The sequence below is a fragment of the Balearica regulorum genome, chromosome 27 (genome assembly GCF_011004875.1).
Source record: "Balearica regulorum gibbericeps isolate bBalReg1 chromosome 27, bBalReg1.pri, whole genome shotgun sequence".
Taxonomy (NCBI): Eukaryota; Metazoa; Chordata; class Aves; order Gruiformes; family Gruidae; genus Balearica; species Balearica regulorum.
Genome location: NC_046210.1, coordinates 5744413 through 5768779, shown reverse-complemented (window position 1 = coordinate 5768779; position 24367 = coordinate 5744413). Strand labels below are relative to the sequence as shown.

The following is a 24367-nucleotide window of genomic DNA, read 5'->3' as shown; positions in this document are numbered from 1 at the left end:
TTTTTCAGTTACGTTTGGTTTTGGTGGTGGTGGTGTTTAAATCATCAGTCTTTAATTTCAACAAATTTCTAATCTATTCCCATCAGTCTCACTGAGGCAAATGGGCAGCTTAAAGGTCTGTGGATAAGTGCAAGTGATGATTTTTTGATTATAAAGTGCAATTCAGTTGGCATTACGTATTGCAGTGGTAGAAGAATCCCCAGGAAATAGAATCATCCAGATGGATTTCCTGCAGAGCCAGCTGAACTATCGCTGCATCATATTTGCAAGTACTTCTGGATCCAGGAGGACTTACTTAGTTGTGTACTACACAGAAGACACAGAGCAGGTTTAAGGCCTGAAAGCTGGACTTTCACGTCCATGCAGCCCTGTATCTAAGGCAGTATGTCCTTCCAAATCTAGAAGAGCTGGAAAATATGATGCAGAAGTACAAGTGGCTCTGCCTGGAACCCATTTAGACATCTACAGGATGCATTTCATATTGCTTCCAGATCAGTGCAATCCTTGGCCCAGCAGGATTTCTGAGCTCTGTGCTAATGGAATAGCTACCAACAATCCAGATAATCGAAATCACAGATAGAAGAACAAGCCACAGTCAGTGCTATATTAAAAGACAAACTGCAGATTTCTTGATTAAAGAACAGGGTTTCAGCATCCAGCAGCAGCAGGTCTATTACCTACTGCATTTCTCCCTAAGGCTACAGGAGAGAAGACTGCATAGGAACAGCGCACAAGATTTTTGCTGCTTCTAGGATATTGGTGTTAGAAAAAAAAATATATTGATGAACTACTTTGTCATTGTTAACAGCATTGCTGACAAACTCACAGCAGGCCCACTGAGAGGAAGACAGCAGCGTGTCTACTGAATGCCTGTTGTAGCTGAGACATGTGCTCTGAATTAGGCAAGGTGTGTAAATTATGACAGCCAGAGCTCTTTAGAGAATGCCCAGGTCTGAAGGATTCTGGTGCACTTTTGTTGTTGCGGCTGCTGCATTTCCCTGTAGTTCTTCTCTCAAAAGAAACCTTGCTCCTTGGAGAGAGCATTAACAGACTCCAGCTCCTGAAGTGTCATTTGACAGAAATAAAATTGAAATGCTAAAAAGAAACTCCAGTTTCGTTTCGTTTCTTTTCCTTATTGCATTCATTATTTTATTCTAACTGTAGCTTAACCTCAGAGGAGAAACAACCACCACACTAGGCTAGGGGAGATGGGGGAGGAGAAAGGATGAGACAGACAACCAAAAAACATGGTTTCCTTTACGGAAAATCGTGCACAGAACTAGCACCCTGGTAACATCTGGGAAGACCTTGCCTGCAACACAGACTGCCAGATGGATCCCAGAAAGCTTCATTTCCAGGAATGCCCCTACCAGGGCAGTAATGCTCAATGCCGCATCATCACTGTTATTTCAAGAAGGAAATTAGGCTACACTGCACTAAAAAAACAACACTGAAAGAGACCTTGAAAGGACATCAGTTCATTCTCCTGCCTTCAGGCCTATACTCAGAGGATGATAGTATTTGAGAAGATGTACTAGTCCATACAGAACAGAAGCAGCAGCAAAGGGAGTGAGATAACAAACTGGTAGGCTGGCTAGCATCAGCGTAAAACAAAATGTAGAGACAGAACTACAGCTTTCTGCTGACAATACAGAACAGACAAATGGAGTTAGCAAATAAGCAAGCTAATTGTCATAAGGAAGGTAGATTATTCTCTGAGTGAACCTGCAAGCATTTGCTTCATTGACCTGTTTCAGTTCCTGTGCTACATGCATTTTCCGTCAAGATGAAGAGACTGGCAGTCTAGAAAAGCAACGCAAACTGTAACACAGCTGTGAAGAACAGGGTTAAAACCAAACGTCCTGTCACAAAGAATTAGAATTATTATTTCAAGATGAGTTTATTGACCTTTCCTGGAATGTCAGCCTTAGCATATAGTCTCATATTCTAATGGCATACATTCCAAATGCACAGATCAAAGTCCTAATCATAGATTAATTTTGGCCATTTTACACTTTCAAAAGCAAAACCTATTAACCCAATTCAAAAGTTGTAGAGAAGGTGGTTCTTAATTAAGAAAGATGTCCTGAAATTAGCACACAATCATCAAAATGGTAAGCTGGTAATGAAAAAATTAACTGAAAAGTATTTTTAATACTACGAAAGATACTAATTAAATACATTGGAGAAATAATGCTAATCAATCCTACTCCTTCACATCTGCAATTCTATCTTTGTTTTTGTCTCCAGCTCCCCAAACCCTTTTCAAATTCTCTACCAAAAAGCTCTGAAACAGTCATAATACAGTTATCTCCGTTATTAGTTATGCTCCTTCCAGGAAATATTTTGACCTCAAGAAGTATTGCAGTGCAACTGTCCATCTTCTTCTAGGCATTTATTGGCAGGGAAAAAAAACGTTGGGTTTTATTCCTTCCAGTAATTGAAAATATACTTCCAAGTTTCAAGAGCTTCTTGCTAAGAGAGGAAAACTTTGCATAAAAAGTCTAAAAATTAATGGTTACAAAGTACCAACCAACTTCCAACCATTTCTAGTTACCACCGTTATCACATGCATTTGAACAGAAGTTTCCTTATATCAGCCTAAGTATGGAGATACTAAGCTGTTTACTGAAAAGAAAAATACTAAATGAAGGATTTAACAATCAAAACCCACCACTTCCTCTTTCTGTTGAACTAGACTTACACTTTGGCTCTGAAAACGTGCCTTTGTTCTGTTCAGTACGGCAGCATGTGGGAAGGCTGGGTGGTTTTGCACTCAGTGCTATCATGGTCATTTCAGTCCTATTCTGCTGCAATGCTCAGAAACGTTCTCATTTTGATATAATTAGTACTTTATTGCAGGGAAAATTAACCAAATGAAACTTTATCAGCTGTTTAATTAATACTCAGTTTGCCGGTGCTTTTTGCCAGATATCACTGTGTTGGACTTGTTCATTCAACTGCTACTACAGTGAATGAGCTCAAAATGCCAACTCGCCACTGGTGCCTCCAGCGAAATACTATTAACTCACATCTTTGCCAGTCAGCCAAGATATCCCTCATGGAAGAGCAGAGGATGCAAAACTGAGGACCTATTGTGATAGATGAATGATGTGAATGATTTCTGATGTCAGTTTTACTGTGTTCCAGGAGTCACAGCCACAGCATCGGATACAAATGGCTAGGACCTAAGCAAGAGCAAACACGGAGACACAGGGACAGCAAGGGAGGCCATATCTCCTGTTTGGCAAGGAATACCTTATTCTCCTAACCAACTTGACATGGTATTAAAAAACTTTTTCAACTTATTTACAGTTACATTATCCTGATAAAAGAAATGTAGACATCAGTTGCCTCTAAGTCCTATTTGGAATATTTCCTGTTTAGAGATAAATGAGCTGGACAAATTTTAGGTTGAGATCCAAAGCTGGGAGAGTATTTTGATCAAGAAAAATTAAGACTCGTATTAGCTCAATTCAGGGGTTTTCTCTGTGCAGGATTTTCCTCTGTGCTCAAAAGGCATGAAAGGCATCACTGAATTTCCAACACTATAATCTTCTATCTAAAGAGATATTTACCTCTAGTTCTGTGCCCAGTTCTCTTTAATACTTCAGTATCTAAACATCTTCCAGGCACGAATATGTACAATCAGTAAGCTAGGCGAGTATAACTGTCCTCCCTTTCACCAACGAGACATGAACTACCTAAAACAGAAAGCAAGGGCACAGGCTCTCTGTGCTTCAGTCAGCAGAGACAGACGCTTCTGGGGGAGGTGATGCAGCAGCACAGAGCTAACTAAATGAGCTGGATTGACTCACCCGCTGGAAGAGTCTTACCTACCACAAGTCAGCCTTTTTGAATACCACCTGAGCGACAGGGACCTGAATGAGGTCTCCTAAACTCTGTGACTCACCCACAGGACACTCCTTCCAATATGGGACCTTGTTATTTCCAACTTTCCTCTCTCTATTCCAGGCCTAAACACATCAGTGTCACTAGCTGGGAACAACGGGTAGATTGAGTCAGTTCTCCTTTGGAATGGAATTACAGACCACCAAAGTCTGTACATGGTACGTGGTCTGAACCAGCCCTGATACACATCTCCTGCTTCCCAGTCACAGCCTAGTACTGGGTGATGACATTTTACAGTGAGAGGTCACATATCCTTCCTTCTAAAATCATATCCTGCCTTCCCTATCACAACGGATGGGCTACAACATTCCTACCTGCTCACCAAAGTAGCTTTTAAGTCCAAAATAAGATCACACAACACATTTCCACTGACTTTCTGTACTGCTCGCTCCAACTTTAAGCCCTGATATTACTGTTCTGGTTTAACAATCTGCAACGTCATATGATAACAAGCCAGGCTAAGAAGGGTCTGTTTATCAGTACCTAAATCAGGTTGAAAAGCTTCAAGTCAAATTTTCCATAAATTAAAGTTATAACTGAAAAAGATGAACTTTTGCATTATTTTTCTTCCACAATTTTCTTCCTCTGCGTTAGTTATGGAAGTTAATTGAAGGCCTCCAATTGAAAAATAGCCAAAACTGACTACTGAAATTGAAGCAAAGACCTTGAATGACTTGGTTAAGGCCACAAAGGGAAACTATCAGATATCAAGATTACAACTCCAGAATTCCTGGCTTATGCTCCTCTGGTTTTTCTCTGTCTGCTGCATTGGAGTTACCAGGACTGTCTCGTCTCTTCAGAGAGCATGGCCACGTCCTACAGAATGGATTTTACTAATGGCTCGAGTGATAGTGTAATGCTTCCTCATAATGATTCCTATAAAATACCTCTGTGCTTGCAGCCACCTTAGCACTAAGAGCAAAAGACAGAGGCTGACACCAGAAACATTTTAAAGCAGAACAACTGGTCAAGTAAACTTGAGCAAAAAGAAGCCAAGCAGCAGTTTCACGGGTGGGAACTAAAAAAGAGCTCAGCTCAGCAGTTCTTACTGGCACTGTCTCACGAATCACAAGAAGGCTGCTGGAAACCAACACAGTATATTATTGGCACAACACAGCTGGGTGGGAGCAGGGCGTAGAGAAAGGTTGAGAAAGAGAAATGCGAATGAGACAACCCACTCAACATTGCCAGTTATCAGTGCAAACGGGAGGAAGAAAAGTCAGACAGGACTTCCTTATGAGCGAGCGTTCAAAACAGAAGGCTATGCCCTGATTCTGAGAAGGAACAAAGAATTTGGCAATCCCATGCAAACTTCTTGTAAGATAGAGTGCGCACCATGGGGAGAAGGGGGGCCCAGCATGCAGGAATAATAACCAACTGGAAAAGATAGTCTTTGTGAAAAAACACGTACCATCCAACCCACGAGGCCATTACTACAGGTAAAGGGAGATGTAATATTATTATTGTCTAGCCATAACTCTATAAATACAGCCCGACCTGACAAATTCTTGAAGAAGAAAAAAAAGTGAGTGTCTGCTGTTATTGGTCTAATGAGCTAACTCTGAAATATGAGCTAAAGACAGCTCCCTAGCGGCTGCTGACTACTCCACGAACTGAGAGGAAACCTCTTTCAGAGTCCATCAGTGCAAACCGTTGCTGACAGCTTGGGACTACACAACACACAGATTTATTTCACAGACAGCCACAGACAGGAATTTAGCACCCCAAGCTGGCCTCCTGCTAAGCAGAGAAGGTGTTAAAATGCAACCACGCAGAGCCTGCCCCCCTCTCCCCTTTTCTTCCCTGACCCCTCCTTGAACAAAACACAGTAGCAACTAATCAATTTGGTCACCTGCTCCAGGCAGCAAAACACTCACCAGGTTCCCCCTTTTCCTTTATACCACTCCCAAAATTATATATCAGAGGAAGTTCAACAAGCCCAACAGCTGCTCCCAGTGCCAACCAAGTTCTGCTACAGTGCCTCCAAAACTCCCAAATATTTTGCATGACCTTCCATCTTACAGATTAATTTATTTCCAAACAGCAGCCAACTCCTTTTGGACCTGACAGCCTACAACCACTGAACTCACCCAAAAAGATTTAAAGGAGGAGAAACTGAGAACTCATATACTCTGCTGATATTACCTAACCTGAAGGATTTCTGTCTTTATTTTAAACTTCAGTTTCAACTTTTAAAATGTAAGCCTTTATTACTATTGTTTCCCCAATATTTGCTTTTAAAGATTAAAAAAGGATTTGCAGAGTTTCACAACATTTCAGTTTAGTAAGGTGTTGATAAATCGGGGGTTGAAAAACCCAGTCAAACTGATCACTGCAGGTTCTCACACACAAATATTTATACATATATACAGAGAAACTTCATTTCTATTAACATAACTGCAAAAGCTCTGAGAGATCCCCCAAAACTAGAGGAAATTTGATACAGTTGGCAGTGCAGCTAGTACTGATTAGATGTACAAATCTTGCCTGCTCACACATCATGCTCCTATTTTTAGATTTTTAGGAAACAAAGAGCCCTTATTAATGGCTATCATCTTGTTTGGGAAAAAGGGAGGGGAATAATTTTGTTTATATTTCTCAATCAGCCTGCTGGCTTTCACACAAAGCACTAAAGCAATTACACTGGCTAGTGCACTAGATGAGAGATTTAGCAAACATCATTAATATTATTATTCATTTACTTAATTAATTTCTTTCTTCTTCCATTCCTAGAGACAGCACACCAAGGATCTAATACGTCCTTCTGCTAGTGACTGTAACTCCCATTAATGTTGGACACCTGCCTTCAGGGAAGCAATGCACCAAGTTACAGCAGGGGAATATATTAATAAAATACAGCAAGAGGGGGCCACACTAGGGAGAGCATTGAATGACCTAATCGAGGTGGAAAAGACCTAACTTTTACAAGTCTGATTCCATTGACAAAGCAGCCCAAAACCTAAGGATTCAAAGAGGAATACACCGTAAGCACATTCTGAACATTATAGGTTAAATTTTCTCTTTGGACACTGACAAAAGATTCCTCAAACCAACTTCATTCTCTCTCCTGAAAATAGGTTGCTAGTGTTATGTACCATTAGATAAGATAATTTAGAGCAGAATTCTTAACTTCAAAAGCAACAGGCTAGAAATGGCTTCATTTTCAAAAGTTCTTAAAGGCCAGCAATTTCTGTAACATCAATTGCTGCCTTTAGGCTAATTTTTCCAAGCCAGCTATTAGATTTGGATTATAATTTCCATTATAAACTCTTAGGCAACACAGAAGATCTCAGTCTAAATAGTGACGGGGGAGCTAAAGCTTAAATTTTTAACGTTCAAGACCTTGGTCCGTAAGCAGGCCAGCTTCAGAGAGTTTCCATTTGCTGGTTAAGAAAGAGTCCGCAACCAGCAGCAGTAAGATTCAGCCCTTCACCGTGCTGTCACAGACATACAAATCAAAACCTTTCCTGATGTCACTATGAACAGCTCGAGACGATCTCCTCGCCATCAATTAGAAGCTGCTAGCCTTTTAGCAGTGATTTCTGATGCATGTTAAGAAACTCTCTTCCTGGCCCAGAGTAACTAGGCACTATATTAACCAGATTGGTCAACAGTGACAAAGTGTATTTGCATTCCAAGGTCAAATTTATTAAGGGGAAAAGATGAAGTGTGAGGTTTCAGTGCAGACAAGGTGATCAGATAATAGCATTATCCTACACAATCCAGGATATGGTTACCATTTTAAACTGAACTATTTGTTTACTCTCTCCTCCACCCACCTACCAAGTACATGAGACTTCAGATTTTAACACAAGATACAGAGGTGAACATCAGGGGTAAAGCTTCACACTGCTCAGGGTTTAGCTTAGATAAGCATTCAGCTGAAGCCTATGAGTTTGAAAAATCAGATAGGAAATCTCCTCAGTATAGACTCCTCCCCTTTTTAATCAGTTTTACACAAATTGTCCTTTCCCATTTCTCAAAGCACATTTACAGCCATTTAGGTATAGTAATTTATGAAGAGGCTTATACTCATCAAGAGAGCTCAGGCAAAGAACCAGGTTACTGGCTGAGATAAAAGCTTGAAAATAAGACACACCAGAATTCCTGCCACCACAGGTGAGCATTTGCTTTGCCAGCTCACAGCAGAAGGCACTAAAGCCTGCTGGGCAGAACACTTCACCAAGGTGGCTTCTGTTCTCCCCAAGTTGAGTTTGGACCCTCAGAAAACTCCATTCCTTTTCTACTCTCCTCCTTCGTAGCTCCAGTATTTTTAGGAGGTCAATTCTACATGTACAGCCTGATAGAATGTTCAGAGCAATAAATGGGAATACTTTGCTACTGTGATTTCTCATCAGATTCTGCTCTCACATATAGACTAAGAGCAATGAATAAAGGCAATTAGCAAAGGCTGGTTCTTTTGCACCGGTAGAGGGAGTGAATTACTGTATCTTGGTGTTCTGCTCTGCTTTCTTTAGATCTAACCCTTTCCTCCCACTCCATAAAACCACCTCTCAGGATTTCTCCCCTTCCCCCCGCAGCAAATCCTAATACAAACCTGGAAACGCAAGTGAAACCCAACACAGCCTTCAGAAAAGGGGAAAGGTTCACAAGCCAGAGGTTGAGCTTACCCCCCTCCTGTTGTTTCGTCACCAAAATGAAAAAAGCACCACTGCTTTTCGAGTCCTGCACACTTTAGATCTCTGCCTACTCCTTTCCCCAGCATCAGGATACTTCAATCTGAGAGCCTTTATTTGATTGGTAAATTTACTAGTTCCACCTGTATTTCAGGCCTTTCCTTATCTCTGGTTTAAGAAAGAATTTCAAATGGGAATTCCTTAATGTGGTTATTCTGATTCCTTATTGGCTTTGTCAACCTCATTTTCCCACCTTCTGGTTTAGAAACATCAAGAAGCCACTACAGTAAAAAACAAAGGCTGAAAGTTTTGATTTTTCAGCCCAAATAAAATACTACCAGATTTAAAGTTTTCTAGTATGGGGCTTTGATTTAATCGTGTATTTTGCTCACACACACACACACCATCCAAGGAAAGCAAACACTCTTAAATTGTCTTTGAAGGGAGGGGGGGTCATGAAAACTCATTGCTAAGGATTTGATATCATGAAAAGCAGTAAGGGATATAACTTTAAAAATTAGATGGAGAAAATAGCTAAGACTGAGATCTCACCCACAAAAGTGAGATTTCATGTTCAAAACCCTTACTTGTCTGATCACTGGCCTTGTTTTCTTATTCTGGATCTGATCATTCCCACTAAATCAACCTTATCTCACCAAATTTCTTTTCCATCCCCAGCCTCCTTTCCCATTCCATCTCTTTCTTGTTGCCCCAATTTCCCAAGACATTTCCACCCTAATATTTTTCTAAGCCTGTTCAGCTACCCATATAAAGCAACTGGAGATTAAAGAAAAAAAAGACACAATGAGGAGAGATGAAGTTCGTTACAATATATGATATTAAATTGAGCAACAGTAAATCTATTGTATACTTGAAAACATTAGAACTGCTTGTAGCTCTGGCTGTACCAATACAGCACACAAGGTCTCTGTTCCTCTCCAGCTTTTCCAGGCTAGGGAATCTGCGTGGGCTGATTCCTCCTTTGAGCTCCCAGTATCCCTCCCCACCAAGGTCTAGAGAGCATCATTAAGATACATTAGATAAAAGCTCAGAATAACCACCAGATTCAGGAGCAATACACCAGGCATGAAGTGTGGTATGGTTGGGGGGGGTTTTATCCACCTCTTCACTTTACCCAGCAAGATGTGCTCTGCCTACAATCACATACTTTTCTTCATTGCAATCTCGCCAAGGGCAACATCGCCTCTTGATAATATAGTCTTTGTACGCACCTACAGAATTAAGAGAGGTGCAGGGGAATTGGGGGGTTGGAGGGAGATAATTTCAAACCAAATGTGAGAAAGAAGTACCATGCAGAGCCAGGTGGTGCGAGATCAGAAAAAACTTCTCCTCTCTGATCCATACTATAGATCTTACCTCCTAGTGTCCCACTTCACCTACATACACATAAGTCTCCCTTATGTCAGCACTGTATACTGATGGAGGGGAATAAAAATAAATTTAAAAAAATAAAAATCAACAGTAGCAGCAAGGAACTGTCTCTTTTACTATTGGCAGTACAGTAGGATTAGAAAGGTCCACTGTGCTAGACACTATATACATTGGCTGCAAGACAATTTTTGACTCAAAGAGACTACAATCCAAACCAATCGCAGCTGAACAACAAGACCTTCCTTCTGTGAAATTTAAATTAAAAGGTGTTAAGAATAGTCATTTCACTCCCATAGCCTTTACCAATTAAGCTAAGTGTTCAATATGGTCAGGTTACCTTCTAATTTTGATTTGTTCCCCACCCACGTTAACTCCAAAAATTGATTTTAAAAATTAAAATCATTGTTGCAATTTGCTTAGCTTAATATAAAGCAAGAGCATAATGTCCCCTTATGAATGCTACTGCAAGTGGCTACATAGCCTGACCCTTACTTATAATCCCCTGTAAATTCACCCAAAAAGTCATGAACTACATAATATTAGTTCTTACAGACTGACATATTTCCCTGATCTTTCATGAGCCACATGGGGAAACAGTTTTCGCCTGATCTGAATGAAGAAGAAAAACAGTGATCCTAATCAACCGTTTACCCTTAGTGGCTTCCCTAAACAAATCTGGGAAAGAGCTTAAAGGCTTGGGAATATCCTCGACCCTGCTTGATGCACTGTAATAACCCTACCTAATTATACTGATATAAAAACTAATTGGAAAGATAGCAAATGTCAGGGTAAGATGCAAATTGTAGGGTGTTAATTGCTGAACAGGTGCTGGAATAGAATTAAATGAGCATCTTGATTAGGAGAGTGGAAAAAACAAATGTGGACCCCGAAATCAAGTTGGCCACGTGAATTATTTAGCAGCCTCCTTGTACCAGCAAAAGGTCATGTTGATGTGACCTCTGCTTTGTGATGGGTGGGCTGACAAAACAATAGTGAACTCCAGGAGAAAACATGGCTTAGGAGAGAGATGAGACTATACAACATATGAAATTTTCAATGGGATAAGGGAGGAGCTTTTTTTATTGGTGGACTTCTAGGTGGATAACATGCTAGTAGAAAGTTCTCCATATGGATCATTGCAGTAATACAGAGCTGCTAATCCTAAAGCTAGGGCAGTCCCTGACTGCAGGCAACCATGCAGGTATACTGCCTAGCCCTCTTCTGATCTTGAAAGCACAGAAACAAGTCTACTGCCATTTACAGTAAATATTTTGGGATACGAATGTTGGTCCAAACAAAAATGGACTAAAAGCCAGTTTTTGTATTTGCACAGAACTTAACAGGGTTTTCATCCACAGCCAGAAGTTCTTTAGTGATGCTACTATGGCAGTAAATTATTTTTCACACAGGCCCTCAGAAAGCCATCTCATGTTTCAGTTGCCACTGAATGACCAGCAAACAGCTCAGATCAAATAACATCAATTAGAACCAGCAGTCTAGAAATAAGAGACCCTATCATTAGCAGTTATTATTTGGGGCATACAAGTAGAATAGGTTTCATGAAGGATTTAATGCAGGTTCCGTTATCCCTAAATTTGACTCTTTTTCTTGGTGAAAAAATTAGAATTTTGCAAGAGCATGCTGGAGATAGAAAAAAGTTTAATAAAAAAACTTTTTTTTTTTTTTTTACTTTAAAAGACAGTTTCAACAAGTGACAGAACCTACTGAAATGTTTTGCCAATTAGGAGAAAAGTTATGATGAATTCTGGAAACCAATTTTTAAAAAATTACTGAAAATATTTAAAGTTATTCAGTTAGTTCTATGAATTATTTACAATATATCACACTGGTTCAAACAACTGTGGCATGGGGAGAAAGGAGACTTTTTCCTTTGAGTTCACTTAATTAACAAACATCTCGATGGATGGTAACAATCACTATTAGGTGCTACTTGAAGCGATCGCATTATCACTTATTACGAAGTGAGTTACAGACTCAGTCTAGAGCAGGACTCCAATCCATTAGGCACTGCACAAAGTCACAGTACAAAAGCCCCTGCATTGCAGAGCTTCCAATCTAAGCAGAAAGAATAGAGAACGAATGACTGAAACAAGAAAACAGGCTTAAAATATCAGGAGCCTAAAAGAGATCTTAAAAGTAACATAAGCAAGAGACCAATTTAAGTCTTTTAATACTGCCAATGAACTGCAAAGGGCTCACAATGTAAGAGCAGGATCTTAATTTTTTGCCACATACTAACAAACTGCACTCTCTCTCCTTTTAAGTAGTGCATTCCCAACTGTTCATGCAACACAGTGCACTGCAGTTGTCTCTAGACTAATTTGCCATTAAATAAGTTTCTACATATCGGACCCTTTTTACAGAAGACAGAACTAAGCACAGTGTTCATACAGACAATAAGACATTGTTTCCAATATCATTCTAGCAGCAGGTAATGGATGGTGTTACGTCAGTGGTGAGAATATGACCACCTGTGCTTTTTGACAATTCCTCAAGAGGAAAACTAACTTGCACAAGATGATAGCCTAAGTCAGTGACAAAAAGAGACACTGAGCATAAGACAGCCAGCTCCCTTTTCCCTACCCAAATGCTAGAAAATTCAATAAAGATATCTGCAACATCGCCAAGTCATACAAAAGCCACGTTTCTGCTCTAAGAAATGCAAGAAAGGGACAACGCTTACAGTGCATGCTCTAAGGTGGGTCTGCACGCAGATAAAGGACATGCTGCTAACACACTGCAGTCAGAAAGGAACAGATACCATTTCAGAGGAAGATGAAACACTGTAAGGATCTTCGGGGGCAAGGGGAGAAGCATGCTTAAGACTGAAAACTTAGATTTATGACACTAACACCTGAAGTTCCCTTTGTATCTAGGGGATATCAGACACCATGGGTGACAGGAGAATAGAGCAGGTACCACATTGCAATCTCCCACTCTCCTGGGATAGAGACACCAATTCATTATCTGCACACCATCCTTCTTGGGGCCTCCACTGCTAGAGGAGGTAGTTGCCAATCACGTGCCATTCTGCAGACTTATATTTACTGCTTGCAGTGGGGGCTAGAAGCAGCTGCAGGGAGAAACAGACTCAGTTAATTTTTCAAGTTCAGATCCACGTCTTAGGGGGAAGGGTTGCAACTCAAATCAAGTTGTCTCTCCAATGACTTCAGCTTTAACTTTGCTGTTCAGGACGACTACAAAGATGCAAGGTGTACTTGAAATGTCGTGTCTGGGGGCAGAGAGGAGAACATGACAGAGAGGCTCAATTCGTGTAGGGTTAAGCTGAGCGAAATCTTGGTAGTCTCTTAAAATCCTGTAGGTATTGTACATGGGTAAGTTTTATACAGCTACGTAGAACTAGTATGTTAACATCTATCCTGTACTGCTCTTTGCCAATGCTGACACTGTCCCAAAACAACTCACAAAACAGCTCTAGATTTCTTATATATAGAAAAATAATGTAGGTGAAAGATAGAGGATTTTTTTACTTTAATCACTCATATTAAAGCTTGCAGGAAGATAAAACTTCACCTATACCTGCAGCTCACAGTAACATTAGTGGGAAGTCTTTCACATGCCAAAAATCTGAAGTTCAGGAATATTACTGAATTCATAAAAACTCATTCAGAAGCGAGAAAATGTTATAATTAAGATTAAAGAAGTAACTCTAATTTAAATCCTTTTGGACATACACAGTACAATTTTTAATTATATTATTATCTAATTCCTCCCCAATGTGTCAGCATGTACCTCACCCCCATCCCCATTTTTACCCGCTCATTCTAGCTGCTTCTTGCCACTTCCCCAGCCTCCAGCTGAGCCCAACCTATTATCAGTTCCTAATCTTCCAGTCAAGACTCCTAGTCCAGTACAGAATTCCTCACCAAACCCTAAAGCCTAGTTCTCTGGACCAGAAGTACCATTTCCCCAGGTTGCAAGTCAGCCATCAAGAGGATGCTCCCAAACTATGCACAACATATATCCACAAGTGTCATGGGCAAGCCTTAGCTGATATAAACTATCTTAGCTGCATGACAATTCACATTAGCAAAGGAATCAGAATCCAAGCTGCTCTAAAATCAGCTTTGATCTGTGCAAATAGAGAGCATTTATGTGTTGTCTGCTTTTCTCTTGCTAAAGCAGTGCTCTCAAGTGGAGCATATAGCCATACAACGTATGAGTGCAGAAAAAGACAGAACTTCACATACTTTCATCTATAACACAAAGATAAATTTTGCCTGTAAAAAAACCCCTGAGGCTACAGAAGAAAATAAAGGGGAACGCTGTCACATTAGCCATCTCAGAAATGATTAAGGTCACTGCTTCTGAAGGGCAACTATATTGCAGGCAAGTTATCAGGCAGGGCTACTATCCTGCTTGTGGTGTTTGGCTAAATAGAAAGAAACTGACAGTGACACTTTTTGAAGGCGCCAAAGTAAAGCTAGAAAAATGAGAGAACCAGATGTCCCTAAAGGAATGCTGGGAAATGCTTGAGATAAAGGGGAAGGGAAAAAAAAAAAACCACCCACCCCACTTTAACCAAAACATCCCAGAGGATTTTTTTTTTTGAGGTTCTATGTCAACAAGTGACACTGACACAACCCTGTATGCTTTTCCTCCCCTCTTTAGCAGAGGAATTTTGACTGACCAGATATTTTGTCAACATCAAGTAGAATGATTTATACTGGCATGGATTCAACCTTAAAAGTCATCATTATTTTTCTTCAAGGTACTGAGTACCCCTGTTCCTAACGAGAGCAGAGATTTGGAAAAACATCACTGTTCAAGTATTCACTCATACTCCAAATTAGTATCTAGCACAATCTAGTTTGAAGACCCAGTGAAATTTCTAGTAGCTATAAATTCAAGGATCATTTAAAGCCATCCAGCATAAAAACTTAAGATAGATCCGTAAGATAAATGGCATGTATGGAGGAAGACGTCTTCAGTTTTACCAATCGTCCAAATTAATACTTTTTGGTTTGGATTCACGTGAACATGAGAATCCCAAGTTTCATCTTTTCAAAGAAAGCAATTTCAAGAACTGGCGGCTCTAATGGAAAGTTTGCAAATGTGACACAAACCAGAAGCCCAGATGGGAATCTCAGCAGTTTCATTTTTCTTTTCAGGACTTAGTTTCAACAAAATATTTAGGTACATGCATCTTTATGTTGATGCTAAATAATAACAAGTGCCAATTGCTTTGCTGAATCGGGACCCATTTGCTGAAATAGCTTTTTATCAGTGTCGCATAAGAAAACCTAACCACATCTCTTCAAAAATAATTAAATCCAATTTGTATTGGCATCAACACTCTCGGCTTCAAGTCTAATTTCTTTATGCCATCAGCTAATTTCATCTGTTCACTGTGTACTGGCTTTCAACTGCTTTAAACGACTCTGTAATTACCCTCCCTATGCCACCTCTTTTCAAACACTCCACGATCTTCCTCTAAGGTTTGACGTTTTTAAAAAGAACATGTGTGTATCTGGATAATGCAAACGTACCTTGTGCAGTCGTGCTTTTGCAACATAGCTCTTGGGTACAGAGCCATAAGAGCAAGGCAATTATTTCTTTCCTTTCTGATACAAGCCTCTTGCACAGAGCTGCAAAGATCAAGACAAGGACCCAGCGGGAAAATATGGTAGTGGAAAACTTTTCCCCTGGAGCAAAGGAACAGACCTAACTAGAGCAAGTGAACACCTACAATAATCAGGCTGAAAAACCAGCTTGGTGGCACAGTCAGCAGCAACAATGAAAAGCATAAGAAGCATGCAGAACTGATGGCACATCCCGTGGAGAAAGTTGACTAGTTCTTTGAGGGAAGCACCAGGAATACAAGGGAAAGACTGTCAGAGGAGCAACTCCCTATCAGGCTACAGAGCCAGAATCCTAAAAGGATTGGTGGTAATTGACAGTATCATTTTAGTTTGCTTGAGATTCACATTTCCAATGAGAATAGTTACTCTTTCTTTCTTTAAAGGGATGAAAAAGGCATGGAGCAGAACTTTCTGCCTTCATGCCAAAAACTGAGCAGAGGGAGAAGGGCTGAACATTCCACAGGCTGCAGATCCAGAGTCACTTTCCCCACGAATCGCCTCAGGCCATGTGGCCATGAAGTTATGACACTGTGAGCTGCAAAGTTTCTATAACCCAGACTCTTCCAGCTCAATCACTGGGCTACTTTTTAAAAAATAAATTAATTGGTACTTAACTGTGTGTATTAAACTGACATCACGGTGTACACACACGTGAGCAACAATGTTCTTTTCAGAAAGAGGTCAGCCTGCGTGGACTGACTCTGCTCTGCCTTGTCTAGCTGTCAGTGTACTCAAAACATCCTCTGTTGCTGACAGACACCAGCAATGTTGTTTCAATTGCCAGCATGATTGGTACTACAGAATCACCTAGCTCTCCTAGTCAAGATGAAACTCTCCTCCTCTGCCATCTTGCTTGCCAAACGATCCCCATTTCAAAGGTCTTGCAATTTAACGAGGCACATCAAGGTATGTTAAAGGAGAAGTGATTTGTCCAAGTTCCTCTGCAGGCCACAGGAAGAGGAGTGCTGGAAATGGACTTCAAACATCCTAATTTCCATCCCTTCCACTAGAGCATACTTACTTAATACAAAGTACTGGGTTAATAACAGGTGTATGTCTCTGAGGTAGGACCACAGAAGGCCAGGTCCCCAATTTGATCTGTGAACACTGAATTTATAAAGCTGTGGCCTTCAGAGTCTGATTTTACATAGCCTGTTGCCCCAAATTTACTCTTTCCTTTACATGACCTCTTCTTTATTGATACAGGCTTAGGGGGAGAGCTGAAAAGGAGGAGCTGTAGGTACTGATTTCACTGATGGTTATAGGCTTCCTCTAAATCAGTCTCTTCATTTCATCTTGCTTTGGTGGGAAACCTAGGATAGGAATGGGTTAGGACAATTCCTCAAGTTTGATAAAGGATCTTGAATAAACAGAAAAACAAGAAGCTTAAAAAAACCACAGGCCAAAAAGAAAACATTGGATTATAGATTTTCTAAAGTCAGTTAAAATTTCTCATCATATTTCTCTTCCCCATAGAGAAATACTGATCTTACAAAAAAATCTTACCTTGGAGTTCTGCTTACTGATTGGTAACACACTATGCCCTATATAAAACTCTCACCAAACTGCATTAATTTCCCTGAGAACAACTGCTCATGGACAGTGGAACAACTTTCATACATAGTTGTAACAGAGCCTAAGTTGATGGGCACATTTGTATCGTCATCAACAGCTTTACTCCTCTTCCCAGCTGCAGGTTACCCTATTTTGGTACCTTGGGTGCAGTGCAACAGTGGAAGGACAATCTGTGTAAACTACTGCACTGTCATTTCCTACAGCCCACCAAAAGCTTCCCGCTGAAACAAAGAAGAAAAACAGGGTGTCTGTCAGGCTGATGGGGACTGACTGTCCTAGATGGTGTTTCTACCTCACACATCTCCTGAGAGGTACTAAGGAAAAACACAACACTGTTGGACGATACTTGGTTCAAAAAACAGTAGACTGGTTAAATGTATGATAAAGCTCAGTTTTAAACACTCAAGGCACAAGAGTGCATGTGTACTTGGAGAATTATCAAGCAGCTTTAGATTCCCAATTTAAAATAATAACATAGCTTGATTTTCAAAGAACAAGGGCAAGGCCTGCAAAAGAACTGATGGAAAAATATAAAGTTTTCTTTCCCAAATTGCAAGTCTTTACTGGAAAAGCAGACTGGTTTTCAGTCCTTGTTTTTTATTTTGATCTGTTGGGGTTTTTCCCCCCAGTGAAAATACATTTTAAGTGCAGATTAAAAATCTGATTTTCATTTTAATTATCTCAATGAAAATGTTTTTGCTAGATATAGCGCCATCTGGAAATGGAACCTTTTGAAAATGGCTCATAGTTGGACCTCAGAAAAAATTTGGAGGCAACCAAAATTGTTAGTTTATTTTGAATTTTTTTCTGCTAAAATATACATAACCACTTCTAGAATACATATTCAACCTTGGTCCTGCTTCTGCTGAAATTAAAGGAAATTTTGATGGGGATTTGCACAAGATAAATCCCCAAAGCCACAATATACCATACAAATAGGAGCCCTGGTGGTTGTTTTCTGCTGGAATAAATAAATAAAAAAAATCCCTTCAGCATGAGAAATGCCATCATCTGGTGAAATCAGCTTTATGCCATCTCCTGTCAGGTGTGACAGTGCTTGGGAGTTCATGAGAGGGGCAAGTGATTAAAAGCCACCATAGGGCAATCAGTTGCCACTTCATTTTATTCTATTTCCTTGAAATAGCCTTTGTAGGAAAGATACAAATCCATATAAGAATGAGCAACTCCTTTTGCTTAATGGGTTCACAGTCACCGAGACTCTAATAAGCTGACTGCTTAAAAACAACTCGGGAGCCACAGTAAAAGATAGAAAATTATTGCTTCCTGTCATGACCAAATATTAAACACAGCACACACCTAATGGCTCTATCACTCCCTAGGGAAGAAGCTTTATGAACAATAAAATCCCAGCAGACTTGCACTGTTTGGACTTAGAAGCCTCATTATAGGCTCACTGATCCAATACAATTTACAAGCTCAATGGACTCCACTTGAAGGAAAAGCCACCAAACATGGAGTTATAAATGGAACGCCCATGGAGAAATAAGCATTTATTACAGAAGGAAATTAGCAGAGAAGAGGAGATGAAGAGGAAAGGGGAAAAAAAAAAAAGGGTTGGATGACAGCTGCACATTAGAGATCCAAATCTGAGAGAAAGATGGGATTATGAATTACACTTGCAGAAAGGAAATGCTGTTCCAAGACATGCTTACATGATCCAGCCTGGAACACACAAAACTTGGATTCCACTCCTCACTGTGTTACAAACTGTGTCTCCTATGTCTCCTAATATCTTTAAAATTACAAGCCCATCTCCAACTGACTTAAGTATATAATGTATATCTGAAATTTGCTTTCGATCTCAACCTTGTCTTCATTTTACAAGGACTTTGGGTGATGTTCTGAGCAGGACAAATTATTTCATACGCTATCTGAAGGCAGGAAACACTATGCAGTAATTGGGAGGCCACCTTCAGATGTGAAGCACTCGCTTCAGAGAGGCTGAAATCCTGGGATGTTTACAGGATAGAAAATATGTGAAATCCCACCAGAAACAGATGGCGAAAGAAACACACAAGGAAAGCATGGACAGAAACAAAAGGTTCAAAAGGCAAGCAAGAGGCAGTAACAAAAAAGGCTAGGGCAGATGAAGTGACAAATCCATAAAAGCAGGTCTAGACAGAGGCCAAGAGGAGTGCAAAAGTGATAAGGAAGTGTATTTTAGGTCATAAATACACAGAGGATGCTTTTATTAGGATGCAAATACTCTGAAATATTGGCATTTTCAACGATGAGTGCAGATGGATCCAGGCCAACGCAGACCCATTTTCAAAGTTGAGTTGTAGAGATCCCATGTCACACACTACTGCTCTACATGCCCAGAATTTCTTTTATGCTGTTTGCATAGTGAATTTATCCTCAGCTTCTATTCCCAGAGGTGCTTTAGCTCATGGGAAACTTTTATTCCATTCCCCTCTCCACTACTACCAAACTCATTGATTGTAACGGCTCCTTACACTGCTATCTCATCTGTCCTTCTGAGACCCGTTACTATCAGCTGGCTGTGCAGCCATTTAACCACCTTGCTTGCTGTTTCTGAGAACACAACACAAACTGGATAAAATTCCCCTTATTGCAGGGACAAAGCTTCAATTTAAAAGAGAACAAAGATTTTTCCACACTATGTTTGAACTCTACTATAAACTTTGCATTGCTCAGTCAGGATTCAGCCACCCAGTACCATCAATGTTTTTCATCTTGGCTAAAGCACAACTAATCTAACAAGATTGGAATTCATCCATACTTGCTATCCATACTGCACTAAAGCATCATGGAAGCTTATCTGATTTATGCAGAATTGCTAAAATCCTTTGGGTCTTGCCTTCATTGGACTTACTTTCTTAAGGCTTCCTTCCAGGCAGTAGTAGCAATAGTCAGATTTCATTTCTTTAAATTATATAATATGTCCTTGCTCAGACTTAACCATGCTCCCCTCGCAGTTCTGAAACCAGAACACGTGCTAACTATTCCAGCTACAGACTTAGTGGAACTGAAGCAATCAGTATTGGTTAACACTCCCGCCGCCCATTACATTTTTCCCTCTAACATATCCAACAAAGCAAGTGTTCCATTCAGAGGGCTCAAGTGAGGTGCTCAGGACACAACGGCTGCACAGTCGCACAATGACAGCGCACAGCCAGGAGCACACATGTACAAAAAGCTAGTGGAAACAAGGTTCCAGTTCTGTTAACTTCCTAATAAAACTGTGCTTGAAATCAGCAGTGATTTAAACTTGTGTATTTTTGGCTTAGTTCTAGAAGCAGTAACACCTTCAGCCCAGGCAGCAGCAACTAACAGTCTGGGAGGAGAATAACTTTTTAAATCACTCCAAAACAATCTCCACCCTAATGGTAATGTTTCCCACATCACTATAGTACTTCCACACATGAATTTTCAGCATATGTATCTTTGTGTTATCAGTGATAGCTAGAAAAGCACACATTTAGACTTAGTTTACTGTTAAACAGAGACTATACAAATGGCTAGCAAAATACAGAGTCTGCAATGGAGAAAAAGGAGCAGAACCCAGGACTTCCACAGCTCAAACTCGTTCCTTAACCACAAGTCCATTCTTCATTTTTCTAGCACATTCAGAGATCTTTAAGCTTATTTTGACACACCAGCTTGCTGGAAAATCTGTCTGTTGACATAAAGAAAAAAAAAGATAAGGTGACACAAGCTAGTCTTCAGTTTACTCCATTTACAAGCTTTAAGTGATTGTAAGTGTCAAAGATTTCAAGATGCTTTGGACAGCAAATTAGTAAAGAAATTTTCTTTTTGCCTAAAAGAAGGGGTTGGGGGGGGGGGGAGAAACACACAAACAAATTACGCACTAAGAGAACCACTTGTCAAATGGCTAGGATAGTGCACTTTAAGTTACTGACTCTCCACAAACATCCAGTCTACTAAAAAATTCATAAAGAGACAGATGGCACAACAGCAGCTCTTTGCAGGAGAGCAGGGTTTAGCAGTGAACAAAGGACTTTGACTCCCTAGGACAAGAGAAGAGATCATTGTGGGTTTTGGAGGCTTGGAAGGGGGGACTGGAGCATGCAGGGAGCTGAGGAGGGCTGCGTCTATCTGTGGCTCCTAGTTTCACCCCACAGCAGCAACAGATTTGAGACGTTTATTCTACCTTGGCAGACTTACAAGGAGCATGGAGAACAGAGTAGAACAAGAACAATCCAACTCTACCATATAGATGAAATCGTCCTCGCAGTAGAAACATGAAAAATAAAACAAAAACTCCTTGCCAAGGATCTGAAATCACTTTCCACAGCTAGGTTATCGCTAACATTTTGCATTAAGGGGGAAACTGAGGCATAGAGTTATATGACTTGTCTAAAGTGACAGGGCAACTCAGCATCAGTGAGAATTTGATCCAGGCCTCTCCATTCATGGTGTTCTGCCTCTAAGCATTAGGAAATATCCTTGTGTTACCCAGTGTTTTTTGGGATCACTGTGAAAGGGAGATGGAAGGTATAATCTCAGCTATCTAAAAAGGACTTTAAGAGAAAAACAAAACAAAAACCAGGACAGCCAGAAGTCTACACTTATTTCAAGCCAGATTCTTCGAAATGAAAGCTAACCTATATACTCTTTCGCCTTTTTTAGGGATAGGGAAGTGGAGAGGAAAACACAAGACGACATAAATCCCAGTCCTATTAATGTGGACATCTCACACGGAGCACTTTTAACACACAGCATGGACACTATAGGGGCACAGTCACAATGTTTAAGCCTGGCAACAGCTGTCTTTCCTAAAGTGAGTTTTAGTACTTGTGAAATGTGCCGTACAGCCTGGGAGAGTATCAGCAGGGAAGAAAATCTCTATTTGTGCCACCCCATTTCTGCATTGAAGGGATGGACCCCCAAGGCACAAGAATGTAATCCAGTCTCTTCTGCTTCTTTATAGAGATACTATCAAGGTGCCAGCTGTGTTCATGCTTTGGGTTGTTGTTTGGGGTTTTTTTAAATAATAATAAAAGCCTAAATGTTTACAGCACATGTCAGCTGACCAATATTGTAGTTCACCATCTAGTGAAACCACTGTGCCAAGTGCTCAGCTGGTGCAAGTCAATGCAGCGCTGCTGACCCAGCTGCAGACCTGGCGCCATGCCTCCACCCACTGGTTAGCACATGTCTCCACCCAAGGTAATATTCCACACAACCCAGCAGTTCATTCAAATCCCATTCATCACTACAGCCACTGCCCCAGTAACAACTGCAATAAATAAAAGGTGGTAGCAAAACACATTAGATTCTTTACAGGACAATTAGGAAGAGTTTAGGATAACAGTAGGAGGAATTGAACCCAGGATCTCAGATTCTTACAGCATCTGAGCTAAATTACCTCATTCCATCAGCTCAAAGACAGCAGAGGAGACAAGAACCTCCACACAGTAAAACCGTAAAGACAGCTAGCTACACACAGCACAGAGCTCATGCTCACGTTTTGCAGTGGTGTTCCAAGTAATTTCCCCTATAATAACAAAAAAGTCTGTCCCATCCCAGTTGCATTGCATTGGTTAATTGAATTAAGATGTTTCATTTGAATTACATAGTAATTTATTTTGACTATTTATCTCTTCTTAGAAGAAAAAAAAATAAGCAAATAAGTTGTTCAACTGAAAAAGTCACCCAGTTGTCCCCAGTACCCTTGAGGCTTCAATTAGATCACAACTTTAGTAAACTAGGTAAAGCACTAAGAATAACAAGTGTACAAAATAACCTGCTCTAAAGAGCATAAACCTTCAAGAAACATGAAGAATAAGAAAATGTAAAAAGAGAGATAATTTTCCACGTGATGAATGGGGAATTTATATCCAAAACTATACAACTTGCCTAAAATGAGAGAGAAAACCTGCAGTGAAATGAGGAATTGAATTCATTTGCAGTATCCACAACCTCTTAATCATAAGACCAAGATTCTTTTTATTTGCATAACTAGGGTGGGAAAGGTAGCAAACTAAGTAATTATAATATAGGTGCGACAAAATACAGCTTTCATTTGGGAAGTATCATCTGCAAAAGAACAAACTTCCACCCTTCTATCTGAAGGCCACCCCAACCCATCCACTTCGTACCCCTGTCTACAAATTCTACAAAGAAGGAAATATCAGTATGCAAAGTTCACACTCTAATTTCCAGGAACTACGAGGAACCTCAAGAACCACCATTTCTGCCATGAGAAACAGAAACAAAACCATTTACATTTCTGAAGTCTCATAAACCTACCAATTCCACAGGCACTAACTTCAAAAACTAAGCAGGAAGACAGGATAAATAAGAAATTAAGATCACTGGGAATCCACCAGTGCTATGATCCACTATGGGAACACACTAGAACCAATTTAGCTGTGATGAATTCTGATCTTGTATGCAAGGTTAAAGCTTGCTTTAACATTTTGAGAAATGACCACAGCTTGTATTACCTAAAAACCAGAGTGCATATTTTGCAAGTGCTTCTGGAGTAAACATCTGTCATGTAACCTCCTGTCTCTGTTCAGGTGCTCCCATGGAGTTATGTCCGTTTCTGCTCTTTGACACCTGCAATAGCAGCATTGCAGGATTTGAGCTGTATTGCTGCTGTTAAAACACAGGCAGCATTCTAGGTCAGATTCTGATCCGAGTTACACTGGAATTCTAACTCAGAATGGTGCAGAAACTTAAATGCTCTAACGTATCCTACAGATCTTTGTCGGGGGAAAAGGTACACAGTAAATTTCAGTCAGCTCCTTTTCATGTAGAAAAGTGCTAGTTTCCAAGAGTGAATGGAAAAATAACTGCAAGGTCCTTAGGATCTAAATCTAGTCCCCAGAGCAAAGGTCACAGCAGAAATGTTTTATTCAGCATAATAACTTTTGGAATTCATTCAAGGAGAAGAAAAAACCCAACAACAGCAACATGGCTGACATTTTTTTCCCACTGAACTGTTTCTTCCTTTTTAAACAGGAATGCAAGTTTCCATGAATTGGCAAACAGCAATGAATTGTGCAGTGAACAGCAGTAAACAGGCAAGCCAACACAATAGTCTAAGCATCAGTCTCTGGAAGCATAAAAAACCAAGAAGTGAGGAGAAACAACAATAAAGGGGGAAACACTGTACTGCTGATGGAGTTATGTTCATTTGCAGCAACTTATAATGTAGTCCGTGTACTCAGCTAAATTTGGTGCGTGTTTAGTTCAGTGCAACACTGGCTGGCA

The 24367-nt window shown here is 40.2% G+C and overlaps 1 protein-coding gene across 3 annotated transcripts in view; it reads right to left on the bottom strand.

The window, feature by feature from the left end:
* EBF2 (EBF transcription factor 2) overlaps window positions 1-24367 on the bottom strand; it is a 138153-nt gene that overhangs the window by 101518 nt on the left and 12268 nt on the right. The gene's annotated exons all lie outside the window — the stretch shown is intronic.